The sequence below is a fragment of the Equus quagga genome, chromosome 7 (genome assembly GCF_021613505.1).
Source record: "Equus quagga isolate Etosha38 chromosome 7, UCLA_HA_Equagga_1.0, whole genome shotgun sequence".
In the NCBI taxonomy this organism is placed as follows: Eukaryota; Metazoa; Chordata; class Mammalia; order Perissodactyla; family Equidae; genus Equus; species Equus quagga.
Genome location: NC_060273.1, coordinates 74442747 through 74460446, shown reverse-complemented (window position 1 = coordinate 74460446; position 17700 = coordinate 74442747).

The following is a 17700-nucleotide window of genomic DNA, read 5'->3' as shown; positions in this document are numbered from 1 at the left end:
TGGTTCAAGTTTTCCCTTAAGCACAGGTAGGAAATATATAGCAAAGGGGCGAAAGCTGAGAAATATTATTTTAGGCATCCATCTTTGTTTTATGGGCTGTCAGAAAGAGTCCTTGCAGCCAAAGCACAAACGACAGCACACTTCCCACCTTTTGAGTTAGGCAGAATGGAAAACATGATGGTTCCAGAGCCTGTTACAAGCTCTGGCCCCTGCCTATCTCTTCGTTTCCTGCTGTACCACCAGCCAGGCTCTTGCACACTAAACTCTAGCCATATTGAATTGCATGCACCTCCTCAAAGTTTCCTTGCTGCCTCTTACTTGCAAATTTCCCCATCTCTCTGGCAAAAGCCCTTCCTAGGACAGCTGCACCCCCATCAAAAACACTTCTTTTTCACCTGGGTAAACTCTATATTTTTTCCTCTGGGAAGCCTTTCTTGACTCTCTGGAACTAGATGAGAGGTTCCTGATTAGCTCCAGAAGAGTCCTATATTCTGACCTGACATGCCCCAGTGGTATTCATTACAATGTCTTCTACTTGCTCGTTTACTCTCTATCTCCCATGCTAGACTATAAATTCCTCGGAGGTAAACATGTCTGTCTCTCTAACCATTGTATCCTCTGTTCCAAGAGCACAGATGCTTAATTCATGTATAGCAGATATTCAATTAATGTTTGGATGCTTATCTCACTTCCAAAGCCCTACAGTGCAGTGGAATAATGCTTGGCCTCACTCCAAACATGATCCACATCCTGATTCAGCTACTTACCACTGTGGGGACTTTGAGCAAGGTCTTCAACCTTTCTGAACTTCTTCATCATTAAATGGGACGTATATTCTCTCATCACAGTACTGACAGGAAGATTAAATTAAATATCATGTTAGCATTAGTAAACCTTCCACAAACATTTGTCTTTTTTCATTTCTGTGATCTTCTTTGTTCCCCTGTCCTTTCCTGAATCCCCTCCTCTACTTTGCCTCCCCACCTCCTTCATAATAGCTTCCCAGACCACTAATCTCCTTGGTCTTTTTTCTGAATACCTGTGGCAACCTGTGTGGAGCCCACACTTTGGCGTTTCACTCCTAGAGGGCAGTAGCTCTCAAAAACCCTTGGGTGGACTACTGCTAATCTGTGAAAAAGTTTTCACTGCTTTGTGGTAAAATGAACAAAAAAATGTGATTTTTATTCAGAAAGGAATTTTTTCATTTAAAAGAAAGAATTATTCTTAAAAGAAATAAATTGTTTTTAATTGAAATGAATACATTATTCTTGATTATGCATTTAAATCCTTCCTAAATTTTAATGTTAAATCTCTTTTCTTTCATTAAGTGATGATGATAATAGATTATAGATATTTTAATATTCTTACTTGCAGAATAAAAAGATGATAACCCAGAGTAGGTATCCAATATTTTTGTTTTTATTATTGTTACATTAAATTTAAAAATCTTAAAAGTGCTATCATGGATTCCTTAATGCAAGTTACAGAATTGGAGAAATTAGGGCTATTTAGTTGTAAGAAGCAAAAACTCAAGTTTCAAAAGAATTCATTGGTGTGGTAGCTAGTCTCTAAAGACACTTGAAAGAATCACATCTCCCATTATTCATGTTCTTGTGTAGTTACCTTCCCTTTAATCTGGGTTCATTCTGTGACTCAATTGTAACTATTAGAATTCAACAGAACCAATGCTATTTGACTGCTGGGCAAGATTAGAAGAAGATTTGCAGCTTCCACCTTGGACTCTTGGTATTTCTGCTCTGAGGGAAGTCAGCCACCTTGTAAGTAGTCAACCATTCCATGAACTGAAATTCTATGAGGAAGCCCAATTAGCCACGTGAGAGACCTCATGGAGAGAAAGAGATGCCTAGCTAACTCCTGCTATTCCAACTAGCCCAGCCAAGGTACCAGACATGTGAATGAAGAAACCATCTTATATATATATATAATATATATATATGCCATATATATTATATATATAATAAATAATGTAATATCGAGAAGAAATGAGAAATCCAGCTGACAGCCAGAACCAACATATGAAACTCTTCAAACCATCCAGACATGCTTAGTCACTGGGGCCACACAAGCTGAGGACCCAGTCATGATGGAGCAGAGACCATCCATCTTCTCTGTGCCCTGCCCTAATTCCTGACTCACAGAACCATGAGTTTAATAAAATCATTGTTATGTTATGCCACTAAATTCCGGTATGATTGCTTATACATCAATAGATAACCAGAACAATTTTAATAACTTGGAATATCTTATACAATTAAAAGAAAAGCTTAAGAACTAGGTCTCTGAAAGCACAGGAACCAGGAGCTCTGGAAACTTTAGTAACAGAAACCAATGGAAAATCTCTTCCAGACCCAGCATCACGTACCACCATTTTTAGTCTTTGAGTTACTCCTCTCAAGATTAAAATTCCTGGGAGAGACAATCTGATTGGCACAGCCTGTGAATTGTTTCCTTTCTGATATCCAGGGTGCATACATCCCAGCTAAATTATTGGGACTAAGAGTTAGGGAAGAATTCTTTTGCCAACGCAAAATCAAGATGTTCAGCCAGATGAAGGAGAAATGCATTGAGGGCAAGAAAAGAACAACCCCAAAGTAGTTCCAAACACAAAGAAGATTCTTAATTACTATTTTTTGACTTGACCCCTTTGGCTTACAGATGGAGCAGGCTTAAGTCTCTCAAATTGCAAAATGGCAGTCTTCAAAGAGATTTATATTTGAGCTAATTCTTAATTGTGAGCTCTTGAAAAAAAAAGTAACATTTTATTGTTTGAAAGAATTTGAACTTAATTTGCGTCCAACACTTAAGCAAAGAGAATTACCCTAGCGCAGCCTTCAGAGGAACCCACCCGTGTTTCATTTGTCTGACCATCAAAGTGCAATTACATTGCCACCACAGGATACTTTGCGAGTCAGCAGCAGATGAGGAGTTTCACAGCGGAGGAGCGCACACAGCAGTTCATCATCATTTGTTTTTGTAATTGCTCGGAGACAAGTACCTTTCATTGTGTTCAATGGACCCTCCGTATCCAAGCTGAGGAGGACGCCATGAGCACAGTGGGCTGGACCACAAACCAGGAGAACAGCTTGCCTTTTGTCTGGAGAAGAGAGAGCCCTGAGTCAGGAAATTCCCTCTGATTACACATAATCGGCATGGATGGGATTAATGTGAATGGGCTCTCCTAGTTTAAAAGATTGTGCTGTGTGGGACTTTAAGGGACAATAGAGATATACCACAGACAAATCTATACTTGTGTTCTTTTCAGAATTAGACCTTCCAAACTAATTACGCCTTTATCCACATAATCCCATTTTTGTATATTTCGCAAAGAAGGAAATATTCAAAGAACTTATTAACATTGGATTTAAACACAACAAATATTATAAGTTCGTTGTTAAGTGCCAGGTATGGCGCTAGGCCCTAGAGTACAAAGGAGAACAAGCCAGATGAGGTTGCTGACTCCATGGATGTTACATTCTATTGACAGAGGCAGGTAATAAACAAGTAATTTAGATAATGATAAATGCTCTGAGGGAATACAAAGAGCTTGTGGAAGATATTACGAGATAGGAGATGCCAGGGGCGTCCTGAGAGACGTCAGGGACCACCTCTCTGAGGTGGTGACAGTTCAACGGAAATCCAAAGGAACAGAGGAGTGATTCAGAGGGAAAACCTTGCAGGCAGATAATACCATGAGCACAGCAGGCCCGGGCAGAGGGAAGAGCTCAACCTATGAACCGAGAGAAAGTTGATATGTCTGGAGCTAGACAGGGACTAACCACCAGGCATGGCCTGGCAAAAGGGTGTGAATTTTATTCTCTTTGCAGTGAGAGGCCATTAGAGTGTTTCAAGGGGAGAAGTGTTGTGGTCTGATTAATACATTTGAAATATTGCTAGCTGCTATGTGGGAGGGTCAATTGGAGGGATAAAATCGGAAGCAGGAAGACCAGTGAGAGGACTATTTCAGAAATCCTGGCGAGATACAATGTCAGCTGGGACTAGGATGATGATAGTGGCAATGAAGAAAAGAAAACAAACAAACAAAAATATTTTGGAAGTAGAAAAAGGGTTTTACTAATAGATTAGAAGTTAGACAAAGGAATGGAGAGTAGAAAAGTAAAAGTATCGGCAGGATGAGAGGAGGCAAGGATGACTTACCGATTCTTACTTCAATAGTAGGGTGGTCAGTAATGCTATTTCCTGGGATGGAGAAGATTTGGAGGAGGACAACATTCAGGGTGGAAAAACATCAAAAGTTCTGTGTTGGGCTAAGAATGAGATGAATAGGAGACAGCCAGGTAAAGATGCCAAGAAGGAAGATGAACACATTGACCTTGAATTTGGGCTTAAGGATGTTAAAATCTACGGGAAGACCTCAAAGACAGCATGGAAATGTTTGGGAACCACTGGCTACACTGGCTGCTGTGGTCTGAATGTTTGGGTCCTCGCAAAATTCACATGTGAAAGCCTAGTCCTGGAAGGGGATGGTATTAGGAGGTGGGGCCTTTGGGAGGCACTTAAACCATGAGGATGGACTCCTTCGGAATGGAATTAGCGCCTAATGAAAGAGGGTCCAGAGAGATCCCCAGCCTGTTTCACCATGTGAGGATACAAAGAAGTCTGCAACCTGAGGAGAGCCCTCAACCAAACATGCTGGCATCCTGACCTCAGACTTCCAGTCCCTAGAACTGTAATAAAGAAATTTCTGTTGTTTGTTAACTATCCAGTCTGTGGGGTTTGTTAGAGCAGCCCAAATGGACTCCAGGGAAGCTCTAGGACAGTTTTTCTTTAATGATATTTAGTTGCATCAGAATGAACTAGAGAAGTCGATAAAAGTTCAGATGCCTGAATCTCTCATATTGGATCATACTCTCCATGATGGCGCCCGTGGATATGCATTTTTAACAACTCCTTATGTCATTCTAATGCCTAAGTTTGAAAACCTCTGCTCTGAGGTATTTTTTCAGGAAATGTTACTTCTTGACCCATCTTTCCTTCAAGTGGAAGATACTTTCTTGAAATTGCTTTTGAGTAATACAACAATTCTTCTATTCCCTGGCTCTGTTCTCTGCTCTTCAGAGCCATGAGAAGAAACCAGTGGTCACTGGGATGTCTTGTGGTCCTCTGGCTTTGCTCCACTGCCACTTTCCATTGTGAACAGAAGTGGTTGGAGAAGGAGACAAGGGAATAAGTTTATTAAAATCCCCACAAGCTGGCCAACCGTTAAGGTATTTTTTAAAAATTGCAATTCATTGACTCAAAGATTTGCAGCTTTGAATCATAGACTACTGGAGCCACAAAGGATCTTGGAAACAGCCTAATGGTTAAGCCAGCAGGATCTGGCATCTGTGCTGTGGCTCACTTCTTGCCTTCTGCATTTACGGACCGGGTGCCCTTGGGCAAGTTACTTCACATGTCTGTACCTCAGTTTACTTGTCTGTAAATGGGGAAAATAACAATACTTAGCTCATAGGGTTGTAGTATAACAGAACAAAGATTGATACAAAACTACCCATAATCATAAAGGTGTACAATTTTCAAGCCAGAAGAGACTATAAATACCATCCAATATACTCACATCGTAGGTAAGGAAGCTATGACTCACAGCTAGTTGGTGGCAAGTGAGAACTAGAGCCCAGGTTTTAAAGGATTCCACCACTGCAGTTTGTTACATAAACAGTTTGATTTCACTCAGTGTCCATTTCTCTGTGTAAACCATAGATCAGGTAGGAGAAGGACCATTTGCTGATATTTATTTATAAGTTTTAAAAAATAAAATGCCTTGCTGCAATGCCAAAGAGCAGAAATATTTTCAGAGGATTGCCTGGCTGGCTGCACTGAGGTTTTGCATGTGAAGCATCTACCTGTTGTGTGGTCCGGCCCAGTCCTCATCCAAGTCAGTTGTCTGGAAGCATTTGAAGACGGGAAGGGCAAACAGACAAACAAGTATGCGGTGATCAGTTCAGAAAACCATTGTCAGTTTCCACTGTGTTGGGACCATCAACCAAATAGCTCTAACGCCCGTTCACTTTGTGAAGTCTCAAGAAAACCCAAGAACAGCAAATCTGAAACTGTGTAAATAACACCCAAGCTCAGCGAGTAAAGAGGGAAGCGGCTGACACCATTCCTCCTTTGTTTCTGTCTTGGGTATTTGGGGCTAGTTTTCTGCTTTGGTTATCTTAAGGCCTTTTTTCTTTTCTTTCTCTTTTCTTTCCTTGGCATTTTGATGAGCTTGCTTGTGAATCCTACAGAAGTCACATTTGGGGGACAGAATCTATGAGAATGGAAATTGGTTTCTAAGCCACCTCTGAACGCTGGCCACGTGATAAATGGCACTGGTGTTGCCGTTTCTTCTGATGGACTGCTCGTGCCTTCTGTCTGACAGCTAATGAGCTCCACTAATCAAACCGAGGAACAAATGCTATTTCTCACCCTCTCCTCCTACCTGAAAAGGTGAGGGGTTCTGACCCTCACCCAGGCAGACTGACAGCACTGAACAGGAGCAGAATAACAAGGAAACCTGGAAGGTTAATTAAGGTAGTAGCCAAAAGTTGTTTTTAAATCAATTTAATTAACCTGTGATCTCTTAAAATTAGAATATGTTGCAACTAGAATGAAGGCAAATTTTATTCTACTTTTTTTTTTTTTAACTTCATCTTAGAAAACAGAAACTGAGCAAATCTCCAGATAAAAAGTAATGAGGAGGGTGTTAATTACCACCTGGACTTTTTCAAATCTATCTATTGCCTGCGTATCACAGAATGGATGGTTTCCATTCTCAGAGGAAGAATCCACAGCATTAACATCTGGCGCTGTTGTCAGTTGCCCAAGTTTCTGGTAGCGCACTCCCTCACCAAATGGATGTACTATTCACCCCTCAAGATTAGGGCCAAGTGATATAGTAAGGGAAGGCAATATGAGTCTGCTGAAGAGAAGGAGTCAGACTGCCAGAGTCCAAAATCAGCCACTACAACTTCCTAGCAGTTAGGCCTTTGGCAAATTACCAAACCTCTCTTAATTTCTTCTTTTCTCCCCTCTGTAAAATAGGGTTACCAATAGCATGTACCGTATGGGATTGTGAGAAGAACTGAAGGCTTTAATGCCGTAATGCGTGTGAATTACTGAGTACAGGGCCTGGACCGTAGTAAGTTCTCAGGAAATGCCAATTACTTGACAGGGTTGGTTTTTCTGTTCTTTGTTTTGTTTGACAAGGAGTCCATGACACCTAGAAATAGAGTTCCACTGATGGGATTCAGAGGATCCCTTAAAGTCTCTGAAAATATGTGTTAACCTTTATGTTACGTGTGCATTCTTTCTGAGGGAGAAAATTCCCTTTTCAAGAGCTTCTTAAAAGAGGTCTGCGACCCCAATATGGTAAAGAATCACTCCTGTAAGGCATCAGTTTCACAGATCTCATCTAATCTGTTTGAGCATTGAGGTGATTACAATGAAGCCACAATCAGCCAGCCTTTCACGGGTTCTTGTGCAGTAAAGGCTCCTGCCTGCCGCCCTGCTGCATCCCCTTCCATTGTTCTCCCTGGCCCAGCCTAACACAAATGGCAAGAAACAATCTGCAACCCTCTGAAAAGCATCATCGCTAGGAGCTGGAGTGTTGAAGGAAGGCTTCCCACACAAGGCAAGACTTAGGTTGGACAAAGAAGGAAAGCCTAGCACTTAAATCAACGTGGATTGGAGTAGGATATTGTGTGCCCTAGGTAACCTTTGGTAGTAGAAGATATAATTTTAAGTTAAAACCTAGATGCCCTTTATAAAAAATTAATATTTATTTTAATGTATATTAGAAAAATATAGGTTTGTTATTGAATATAATGTGATTTTATAGATATTATTGCTTAGTAAATGGCTATGGTAAGTATTTAAATTTTTTTAAGTGAGTCAGATAGTCATACACACACATCTATATAATAATGACATAGATAGAATACAGATATGGCAAAATTATGACTGTTGAATGTGCATAGTTGAAGTTTTTAGACACATAGGAGCTTACGTGTTTGGACATTCCTGGAAGGGGAACTTTGTCACCAAGTCATGGAGGCAAGAACACATTTGGAGTATTCTAGAGATACCACAGTGAGTTATTCTCCTAAATGGATGCATGACCATTCCACGTGGCCCACTGAAGTCCCCTGGAGATGCCAGTGCTGAGAGGAAAGTGGTTATCAATGTTCCTTAGCAATATCACCATTCATGTAAATTTACACAGAAGACTCATACGGCCATCTCTTTAATTCCTATTCAACAAAAGTAATAGAGGACCTACTATTTTGCCAAAATTTGCCCTAGCTGCAAAAGGAAAAATAGTGTGTACAAGGTAAAAACCATGCCCTCAGGGTGCCTACCAGCTTTTGGGAAAGGGAGACTGATAGACTGATGGTGCCAAGACCCCCTCTTTTGGTTCTGCAAACACTCCAAGTTCTTTTTCCATGTAAGGTCTTTGCTCATGCTTTCATCTCAGCCTGGGGTGCTTTTTCTCCCACACTGCATGCGTCTAGCTCCTTCTCAAGCGTTAGGTCTCAGTACATACTTCACCTCCTCAAAGAAGCCTTTCTCATCACCACACTTAAATTGGAGTACGTACCCCTTTATTCACATTGTTGGTTAATTTAACACAACTTATCACAAAATGTAATGATTTGGCTTATTGGATTCTTTGACAGTTTTTTTTATCCTCCACTGAATGTTGGCCTTATAAGAGCAGAGACTATCAGGCTTCCCCAGGGAGTAAAACAATGCCTAGACCAAGATATATTAAGATGTATTGAATGAACGAGTGAGTGAGTGAGTGACAGACTATCCAATGCACACCAAAAAACCACTTAGGGAACAAGAAGAGAGGTAGGAAGTAACTGTAGTAAGAGTCTTCTTGGAGAGAGTTCTATTTATACATAGAAGAGTTTTGGTCAGAGTGAGTAAAAGTAGCAGGACCTTAGTTTAATGTACACACAAAATTTAATTCATTTACTCAAATGTCAAATACCATTTGTGATTGTTTTAATAAAACCACAGTTTAAGACTAGAGGGAATTTGATAACCCAACAGGACTTTGCTAATTCAAGGGGGCGAAAAGATATCAAAGATGTGAAAACAAAGACCCTGGGATTTTCCAACTACTCATGCATCCTTAGTGGCAGAGATTTATGTACTCCCATTCAGAAAAGGATGACAGGAGCACATTCCAAAGCCACATTCACCGTACTCCAGTAGCACGCAGATGGTCAGCCTGTGCATGGCTGGTTGCCCACCTCGTCAAGCACTTTCTGGCCCCAATCAGTGTGTCCCAATCATGTTGCAGCTTCTCTTGCTAAAGTCTTAGGTGGGCTGGGTGTTAAGTTGAAGCCACCCAACAAAGGCAAGATCACAAGCAATATGAACGACATTTTGAATGGAAGCTGTGAATCCCAGTAAAATAACATCAAAATTATCCCCTCCAAAGTTACACATACACAGATAATTTGGTGGGTTTTTTTCTCATTTTAATAGTGGCATCAAAGACCCTTTCAAATGTCAGAATTAATTACGTCCCTGAGAATGAGGCAGAAAAATAGCTGAATGCTATTCTGATTCTGCAACCTTCCCAACTGACTCCTACAGGCAGCGAATTGGTTTTACTAATAAACAACAATGTCATAAGAAAAAAACAGAACTTTCCTACCTATTATCCTTGTAAGCAGGGAAGATAGCTGCCTTTCCCTTCCTCCCGCAAAGCACAGACAGATGGTGGTAATGAATTACAGCACCCTGGGAATATCAGTTCTGAATTCTCCTGTCCCAAGGATGTTGACAATTGGTACCAACAACCTTTAAAAAGTTTATCCCAGGTGCCAGCCTGGTGGCACAGTGGTTAAGTTTGCACACTCCGCTTTGGGGGCCTGGGGTTCGTGGGTTCAGATCCCACGTGTGGACCTACATGCTGTTCATCAAGCCACGCTGTGGCGGCGTCCCACATACAAAATAGAGGAAGATGGGCACAGATGTTAGCTCAGGGACAATCTTCCTCAAGCAAAAATCCTCACACATACACAAAAACTTTATCCCAGTAATCCTGTTCTGGAAATCTTTCCTAAGGAAATAATCAGAGTTGTTATGAGGTTTGTTAGCAAGACTAGTTCTTTTACTACTACTTATAAGAGTCAAAACTTGAAGCAAAATGGCCTTTTAAATAGAGAAATGAATACATAAAATATGGTATTCATAGAATAGAATGGTATTGAGTTATTAAAAATCATGTATCAAGAATTTTACAGTGTTTTATTCCATAAAAAAAGCAATAATCAAAACTAGACAGTCAAATTTTGTAATAGTATGGCCTAGGTCTGATCTATTTATCTCTGAATTCCTACTATTTAGGAAAATGCCTGAAACAAAGTATGTTCTTCCTTCCTTCCTTCCTTTCTTCCCTAATAGTATAAGGTAATGAATAAACTCATGAATACATGAATATTATTTATGCACTTATTGTTTAAAAAACAAAAGACTAGAAAAGAATCTAGCAAAATAAGAATAAAATAGGGAATCTCAAGTGATTTTATATTTTTATTCTATGTATTTCTGCATTTTCTACATTTTCAATGATCATGTATTACCCTTATTATAAGCAAATTTTAAAAGATTAAAGAAAATTTAAATTATTGTTCTTCAACTCTTTACCTTTGGACAATTGCTGCTATCTTGAGTCTTGTTCATAAAAGGGTTATTTTGGAAAGTGAGGAATCTTAGATTTTTTATTTATTTTTTTTGGCAAAGAAGATTGGCCCTGAGCAAACATCTGTTGCCAATCTTCCTCTTTTTGCTTGAGGAAGATTGTTGTTGAGCTAACATTTGTGCCAACCTTCCTCCATTTTTTTTGTATGTGGAATGCCACCACAGCATGGCTTGATGAGTGGTGCATAAGTCTGTGCCCGGGATCCAAAGGCACAAGCCCCGGGCTGCCTAACTGGAGCATACAAACTTAACCACTAGACTACCGGGCTGGCCCCTAGAATATTTTTTGATCTTTGCAGTTGAGTATAAACAGGGGCTGAAGCTGCCCTTTCCTCACTCTGATGTTACCCTCAAGAAGGTCACATGCTAATGGGCAGGTTGAAAGGAGTCCTTGCAGGACTGGCATAAGTCACCTTCCTGAAGGAATTCTGAGCTTCTTGGAATAATAAAGAGTTCCCTTTTTGAAAGTAAATAATCATCCAATTTTTCTACTCTTTCCATCCTTGCCTTTGCTTTTTTTTGAGGAAGATTAGCCCCGAGCTAACTGCTGCCAATCCTCCTCTTTTTGCTGAGGAAGACTGGTCCTGAGCTAACATCCGTGCCTATCTTCCTCTGCTTTATATGTGGGATGCCCACCACAGCCTGGCTTGACAAGCGGTGCCATGTCTGCACCCGGGATCTGAACCAGTGAACCCGGGGCCGCCGAAACGGAACGTGCGCAGTTAACCAGTGCGCCACCGGGCCAGCCCTTTGCCTTTGTATTTTAAGTTTTCTTAAAACACAGTAGAGCTATAGATTATATTATTTTATTTTAATAGATCAGATTTTGAACAAAATGTTGACTTGTATTTGAACACCACCTCTTTCAAAATATCAGTACCATCCCATATATGTCTCTTTTAGTGATGATTATTCATATTTATTGTCTTTTTTTCCCCAAAATGAAGGCTTTTTTTTGTTTTGTTTTGCTTCTCTTAATCTCCATGATAATCACCATGATAAGAGAGCATAAGGCAGGAACTGGATTCTTCTCCGTTACAGCCCTTTATCAAACACCAACTGTGCACAGCAAATTGGATGTACTATGATGCTATCTTCATTTGTGTTTTCCATAGAAACTATCTGCCTAAATGCGTTACTGATTTGAATTCTATGGTAACAGTGTGGCAACATGGAAAAGTGTAGACTAGGAAGAAAAAAATAAAGTCTTATTTGCAGCAAAAAATCTTAAAGGTTACCAGCTAAGGGAAATACTGTATCTGAAGCCCAGAAATATCAGCAGAGAAATTCCAAGTTGGATGTGCAAGCTGAAAAGATGAATCTTCACCAAGAAAAGAAGAATAGGAGATATGGCCCTGGGAATAGGGTGTGTGCGTGTGTGGTTGGTGCAGAGGAGACTGTGATGCTGAAGACCTCGGAAATACTGTAAGTAGGCGGGAGTTCTTGCACTCCTGACCTCTAAGACAGAGAAGCTCTAATGAACACCAGGCAGCAAGTTTGGCAAGGAGTTGATGGAGCTCTGACTTTTCTCAAAGGCATATTGCACCTTTGTCTCAAACCAGCCTTCTTTTTATTTTTTTTTAACTACTTTTGAAGTTAAGCACACTTCTCCTGACACAAACCTCATCCATCCCACCATGAGTACACTAACACTAAACCCACTTATTGTCTGGAGTCTTCTCATTCATAAACATCTCACACAGACCCTATCTCCTCTGAAAACATCCTTTTGAGAGTCTGTGTCCTCTGATTTTCCCTATCACTTATTAACAGCACCTCGTATTTGACATTCATCAGTCCTCAGTTGTTTTTTAGTTATTTTTATTTGTTCAAATAGATCCTCTTCCCTACTGGATTTGCAATTTATGTAAACTCTTATCATTAAATATAGTCCAATGGATTTTGTTATTTATCTGTATGTCTGACCCTCTGCTATGCTTTATTTGTTCAAGGGAATGAGTAGCTCCGATCCATTCCTCTATTTTTAGCACATAGCAAAGGGCTGTGCCCATAGTTACAGTTCTTGATCTCTGTTACATGAATGAGTATTACTTTCCACATTACAATAGGAATATCTGTCTGTGGGTAGGTATACTGTATGCACATCCTACTCCTTTGGTTTATCTGTTACTACCATTAGGACCGCCTTCTCAACGTCCATGCCACGTAAAGTTGTAACCTCTTTAGGGTCCTGAGATAACACAGAGAAAAAAAATATCCATGGCCACAAGAGTTTTGGGAAACACTGTTGACATCATGGCATCCAATGGCACTGTGAAAGCAAACAATGGAATATCTTAAGACCAGCATTAGGAGTTAGTTATCACTAAATTGTATATTCCCCGATTATGGTATTTTAACAATTCCCTCTCAGTCTAGCCTTTTTCTGTTATAATCACCAGTATCCATCCTAAATAGTGGAGGGGTGTTATCAAGAGAGGCAAGGGGAACAAGCCTGCCAATGAGGGTTTTGCTCCCAATTTGGAGATTTTGCCTTTGAGGTTTTATTCAAGAATTTTCTGTTCTTCTGAGAGTCTTGGCAAATTGTCACAGAGAACCCTTTCCATGGGCATTGGAAAGTTTCTAGATGGAGTCTAGCTCTCCTGGCATATTGATATCTAGGCTTTCTCCTGTATCGATATATCAGGAGAATACAAAAATTACATCATAACTCTCAATTACAATAGTAGACAGGTGACAGCAAATTTTCTAAGACAAAAATAGAAGGCAAACTATCAGTCTACAACCCTGTTTAACTGAGAAGCTGTTAGAGGACTGTTCTTCTAGAGAACAAAGATGGTAACTAAGGCACGTGTGACTTATGACTCTCCCTGTATCGCCCTAGGCAACATTGTCTGCTGTTACTACAATTTTAGAAGAATGGGACAGCAGAAATTTAAAAATTCAATATAGCAAGCCTCTTTACACAACACGAGGACAAATGTGTAGTTTAACAAAACTATTTACTTTTTGACTAGTTATTTTGACAAAATGATCAAATGTCCAGAAAGCTTTGAATCTGGAGTTAAAGAAAAGTAGATCTGAGTTTGGGGTAATCTAACCACACCGAGCCTCAATGTTCTCAGCCATCAAATGGAAATGATCCTATTTATACTATATAAGATTTGTTCTGGGAATCAAATGAGAGAGCAGACATGAGAGTGCTTTGGGATTTAAGCACTGTTCCCACGGAAGTTAATATAGCTTCGTTAACCATGTAGTGGACACCCCAGTGCCGACTTCACCCCTGCCTCGCTGTGGAATAGCCGTGCAGTTTGGAGAGGGGCTGTGCAGTTTGGAGAGGGCATTTATCCATTTCCAGCTCCAGAGATGACCTCTAATTGGCACAAGTCAATTTATACTTGATATTTCTATAGTCACATGGATTGATTGAAGGGTTAGCATGTAATCTAAGTTGGCCCATCAGACTAAAGGAAATTCTTTTGCTAAACAGTTGAAAGAAAAGCTCTGTTTCTCTCTCTCATGGTTGAAAGAACTGCTTTGTCTCTAGCTCTTTCATGGTCAGAAGAACTGCACTCTCACTTTCTCGCCGGTCCGAGCGTGGCTTACTCACAGCACCTTTGGCAGCCATTCTGTGGTGGAAGGGGACCCAATCAGGATGAAACAGACGCCATAGAAGACAGAACAATAAAAAGAATGGAAATAGGGCTGACCCTTTTGAGTCACTTTTCAAAATCTTTATAAAATTTTTACCTTTGAACATCATGGTTACTGAATGTGCTTAAATAAAAGGCAAGAAGATTTTTAGTCCCACTCAAAAAATAAATTTCTCTTTCTCAGAAAAGAAAATGATGGCTTTTATTAGCACCTAACAAGTCTTTCATATTACAGAATACTCTCTTAAAGACTTCATTTTGAAAAAAAAATTAATATTATTTGAATAAGTCATTTTAGCCTGCAAATCAATCAATGCTAGCTTTGGGTGTACAAAAAGGTTACTTGACAGAATTGGTTAAAAAAAAAAGGAAAATTTTAACATGAATTCAGTAATTATTCTTGGGGGGTATGATTTATAATTCAAAGTGTTGAATGTCATCATAAGAAAGACTTTTGCATCACATTTTTAGGATCCATACGTAAGCTACATTCCTATTAAATGTAAATATTACTGTATATATATACCCACAGATTACATTATAATATATATATTATATACTATACTCTAAATGCACTATTATAATATACATGCATTAAGAGAGAGAGATATATATTATATACTATACTCTAAATGCATTATTATAATATGTATGCCTTAAGATAGATATATACATATATGTAATGAATAAGAAAAACAGCCATCAAAACTACACAATTAAATACTTGTGGGTAGGATAACATATCCATGACAACGTCAGATACAGATGCCAGCAGAGCCATGTCACAAACACCAAACACCCTAGACAGAAGTGAAAATCATTTGCTCTGGAAAACTATTAGAAAACTCACAACTTGATTCTAATGAGGGCAAAGAACATGCAGATAGTCCTGTGAAAACTGAGACTGGAAAAAAGTTATATCCCAAATTAATATATCATTTTCAGGACACACTATTTAAAATCTGTAGGTAATTACAATAATAAATTAAATATCAGAGGTAAACCTCATAATTTGCATACATAATCATTCATATAGTCACATTCAGACAACCGTTTTCAAAGCCCCCTTTGGCCGCCATGGCCTCTTCAGCTCTGTGAAGACAGCGCAATAGAACACCGTGGCATAGCTCTGTGTTTAGAGCCTGGCATCTGGAGTTAGAAGCACTCAATTCTCCAGCTACTGTGTGACCCAGAGACATTTCTTAACCCCCACAAGCTTCTGTTCTGTAAATGGGGATGATCATAGTATCTACTTCACAAATAGGTGTGAAAATTAAATGAGATAACAAAAGATAAATGATTAACACACCCTGGAACATGTTAGATTCTAACTATTTGTTGAACAAATGAATGACAGAAGAGAAAGAGAAGGAGCAACACTATTCAAGTGATTAAAAATTATTTCCTCTGCGCTTTTAGTCTTTGAGAGAAAGATCATCTTCATGTAAGATCCACAGATGACTCCTGGTTAGTACAGCTGTCTAAAAAGTCTCTCTTGTCAGGTTCATCCTCTCTTCACTGTTTCGCCTTCTGGCCTAGACCACTAACAGGGGCGCCAGAATCCTGCTTCTGAATGTTTTCGTGGGCAGGCATTTTCTAACCATAAAATTGGCATCGCATATGGTAACAATATTTCAGAGGGATATTTAGTTAATGACTAAAAAGTCTTCTGAGATCTTAAGTTATTTTAATGGAAATATTCTTTCGCAGCTTAGTCCTGTTGAGGAGTTTTTTCCGTTTGTGATGTGAATGTTAAAAAAATGAATTTCAAGTAGAAGATGTACAACTTATCTTACAAAACCTAAATCAGTTTCTCCCTGAATCCATCATCCAACTTGATAGCAATCATCTGAATTAAAAATACGTTTAGAGTTTAGAATAAAAAAATGCTGCATAGCACAAAAATTCCTAAGATACAAGCAACTTAACTTACACATGTTTGTTGGTGCTCGTGTCTATTAAATTGCTAAAATCACATCATTTTTGTAACCAGGCTATTTAAAGGAACAGATAATAAAATGGTTGTTAACATTTATTGAGTGTGTATATATGCTAATGACCATTAAAAGATACACATTGTATTACCTCAGTTAAACATTAGAACAATCCTGTTAGGTAACATTTTTATTATTTGCATTTTATGAATGTAAATACTAAATTTTAGAGAGAGATTAGGTCACAGGCCTAAAATCACATAGTGGAACTAGGAGTTGAAATCAGCCTGTACGATGCCAGAGCCTACACTTGTCACCACTCCACTGCACTGGTTCCACTCCACTAGATTTAGTAGACTATACTAACTCTGCAGTATAATAGTATTTTATGCCAAAAATATAGAACTTTGATCTGGAGATGTATTCTGAAGACTTCTGCATCTAATTCTTTCTTCCAGTCTTTATTCAAAGTATCTTTCTTCCCTTTCTCCTCCTCTCCACTAACATAACATCTATGTGCCAGGCAAAGTGCCAAGCGCCATGTTATAGAAATGAATAAGATGCTGCCCCCACCCTCCTGATTGAGGAGAGAAACCAGTGAACAAACTACTATATAAGTTGTGTAAAATGCCGTGCAAGAGAAAAGTACAGGCATTTCTCCAGAGCTGTGTTCTCAAAGTGTGGTCCTGTACTAGTAACATCAGAATTATCTGGAAACCCGTTAAAAATGCATGTTCTCTAGCCCCACTCCAGACTTACTGTTGCATCAGAAACTCAGTGGGGCCCAGCCATCTATTTCTACAAATCTTCCAGGTGATTCTGATGCACTGAAGTTCAAGAATCACTGGTCTAAAGCAGAGGCATTAGGGCAGGATTTCTAGAGGGTCTGATACCTGAGTCAAGTTTTGAAGGATGGAGAGAAATTAGCTGACAAAGATCAGTGCCCCAAGGAAAGGAAGCAGAATTGTCAGCCGCAGGGATGAGAGGGAGCGTAACCACAGGAGGGAACTGCAAGCCTTTCAGTTTGGCCAGAGTTCAAAAATCCTGGTGTGGAGGGGGCGGGATATGGTGACAGACGCAGTTGGTCAAATGCAATGGAGAAGATCATGAAAAATCCTTGTAAATCACGTTGATGAAATTAAATTTTATCTTGACTGGAATGGAGCATGATTGAAGGATTAGCATCAGAGAAATGATTTGCAGTGGGGCAAGACTGAAGGCCGGAAGATCAGGTAAGAGATTATGGCATAATCGTAAGTGAAGAAAGATCTTAAAATAAAGAGACAGCAGTGGAGGAGGAGATAAACGAGCATATTTCAGAGGTATTTTAGTAAAGTTGTGTTAATTCATTAGAGGCAGAGGACTCAAAGAGAAAGGGTCTAAGATAAGCCCTGGGCCCTAATTTG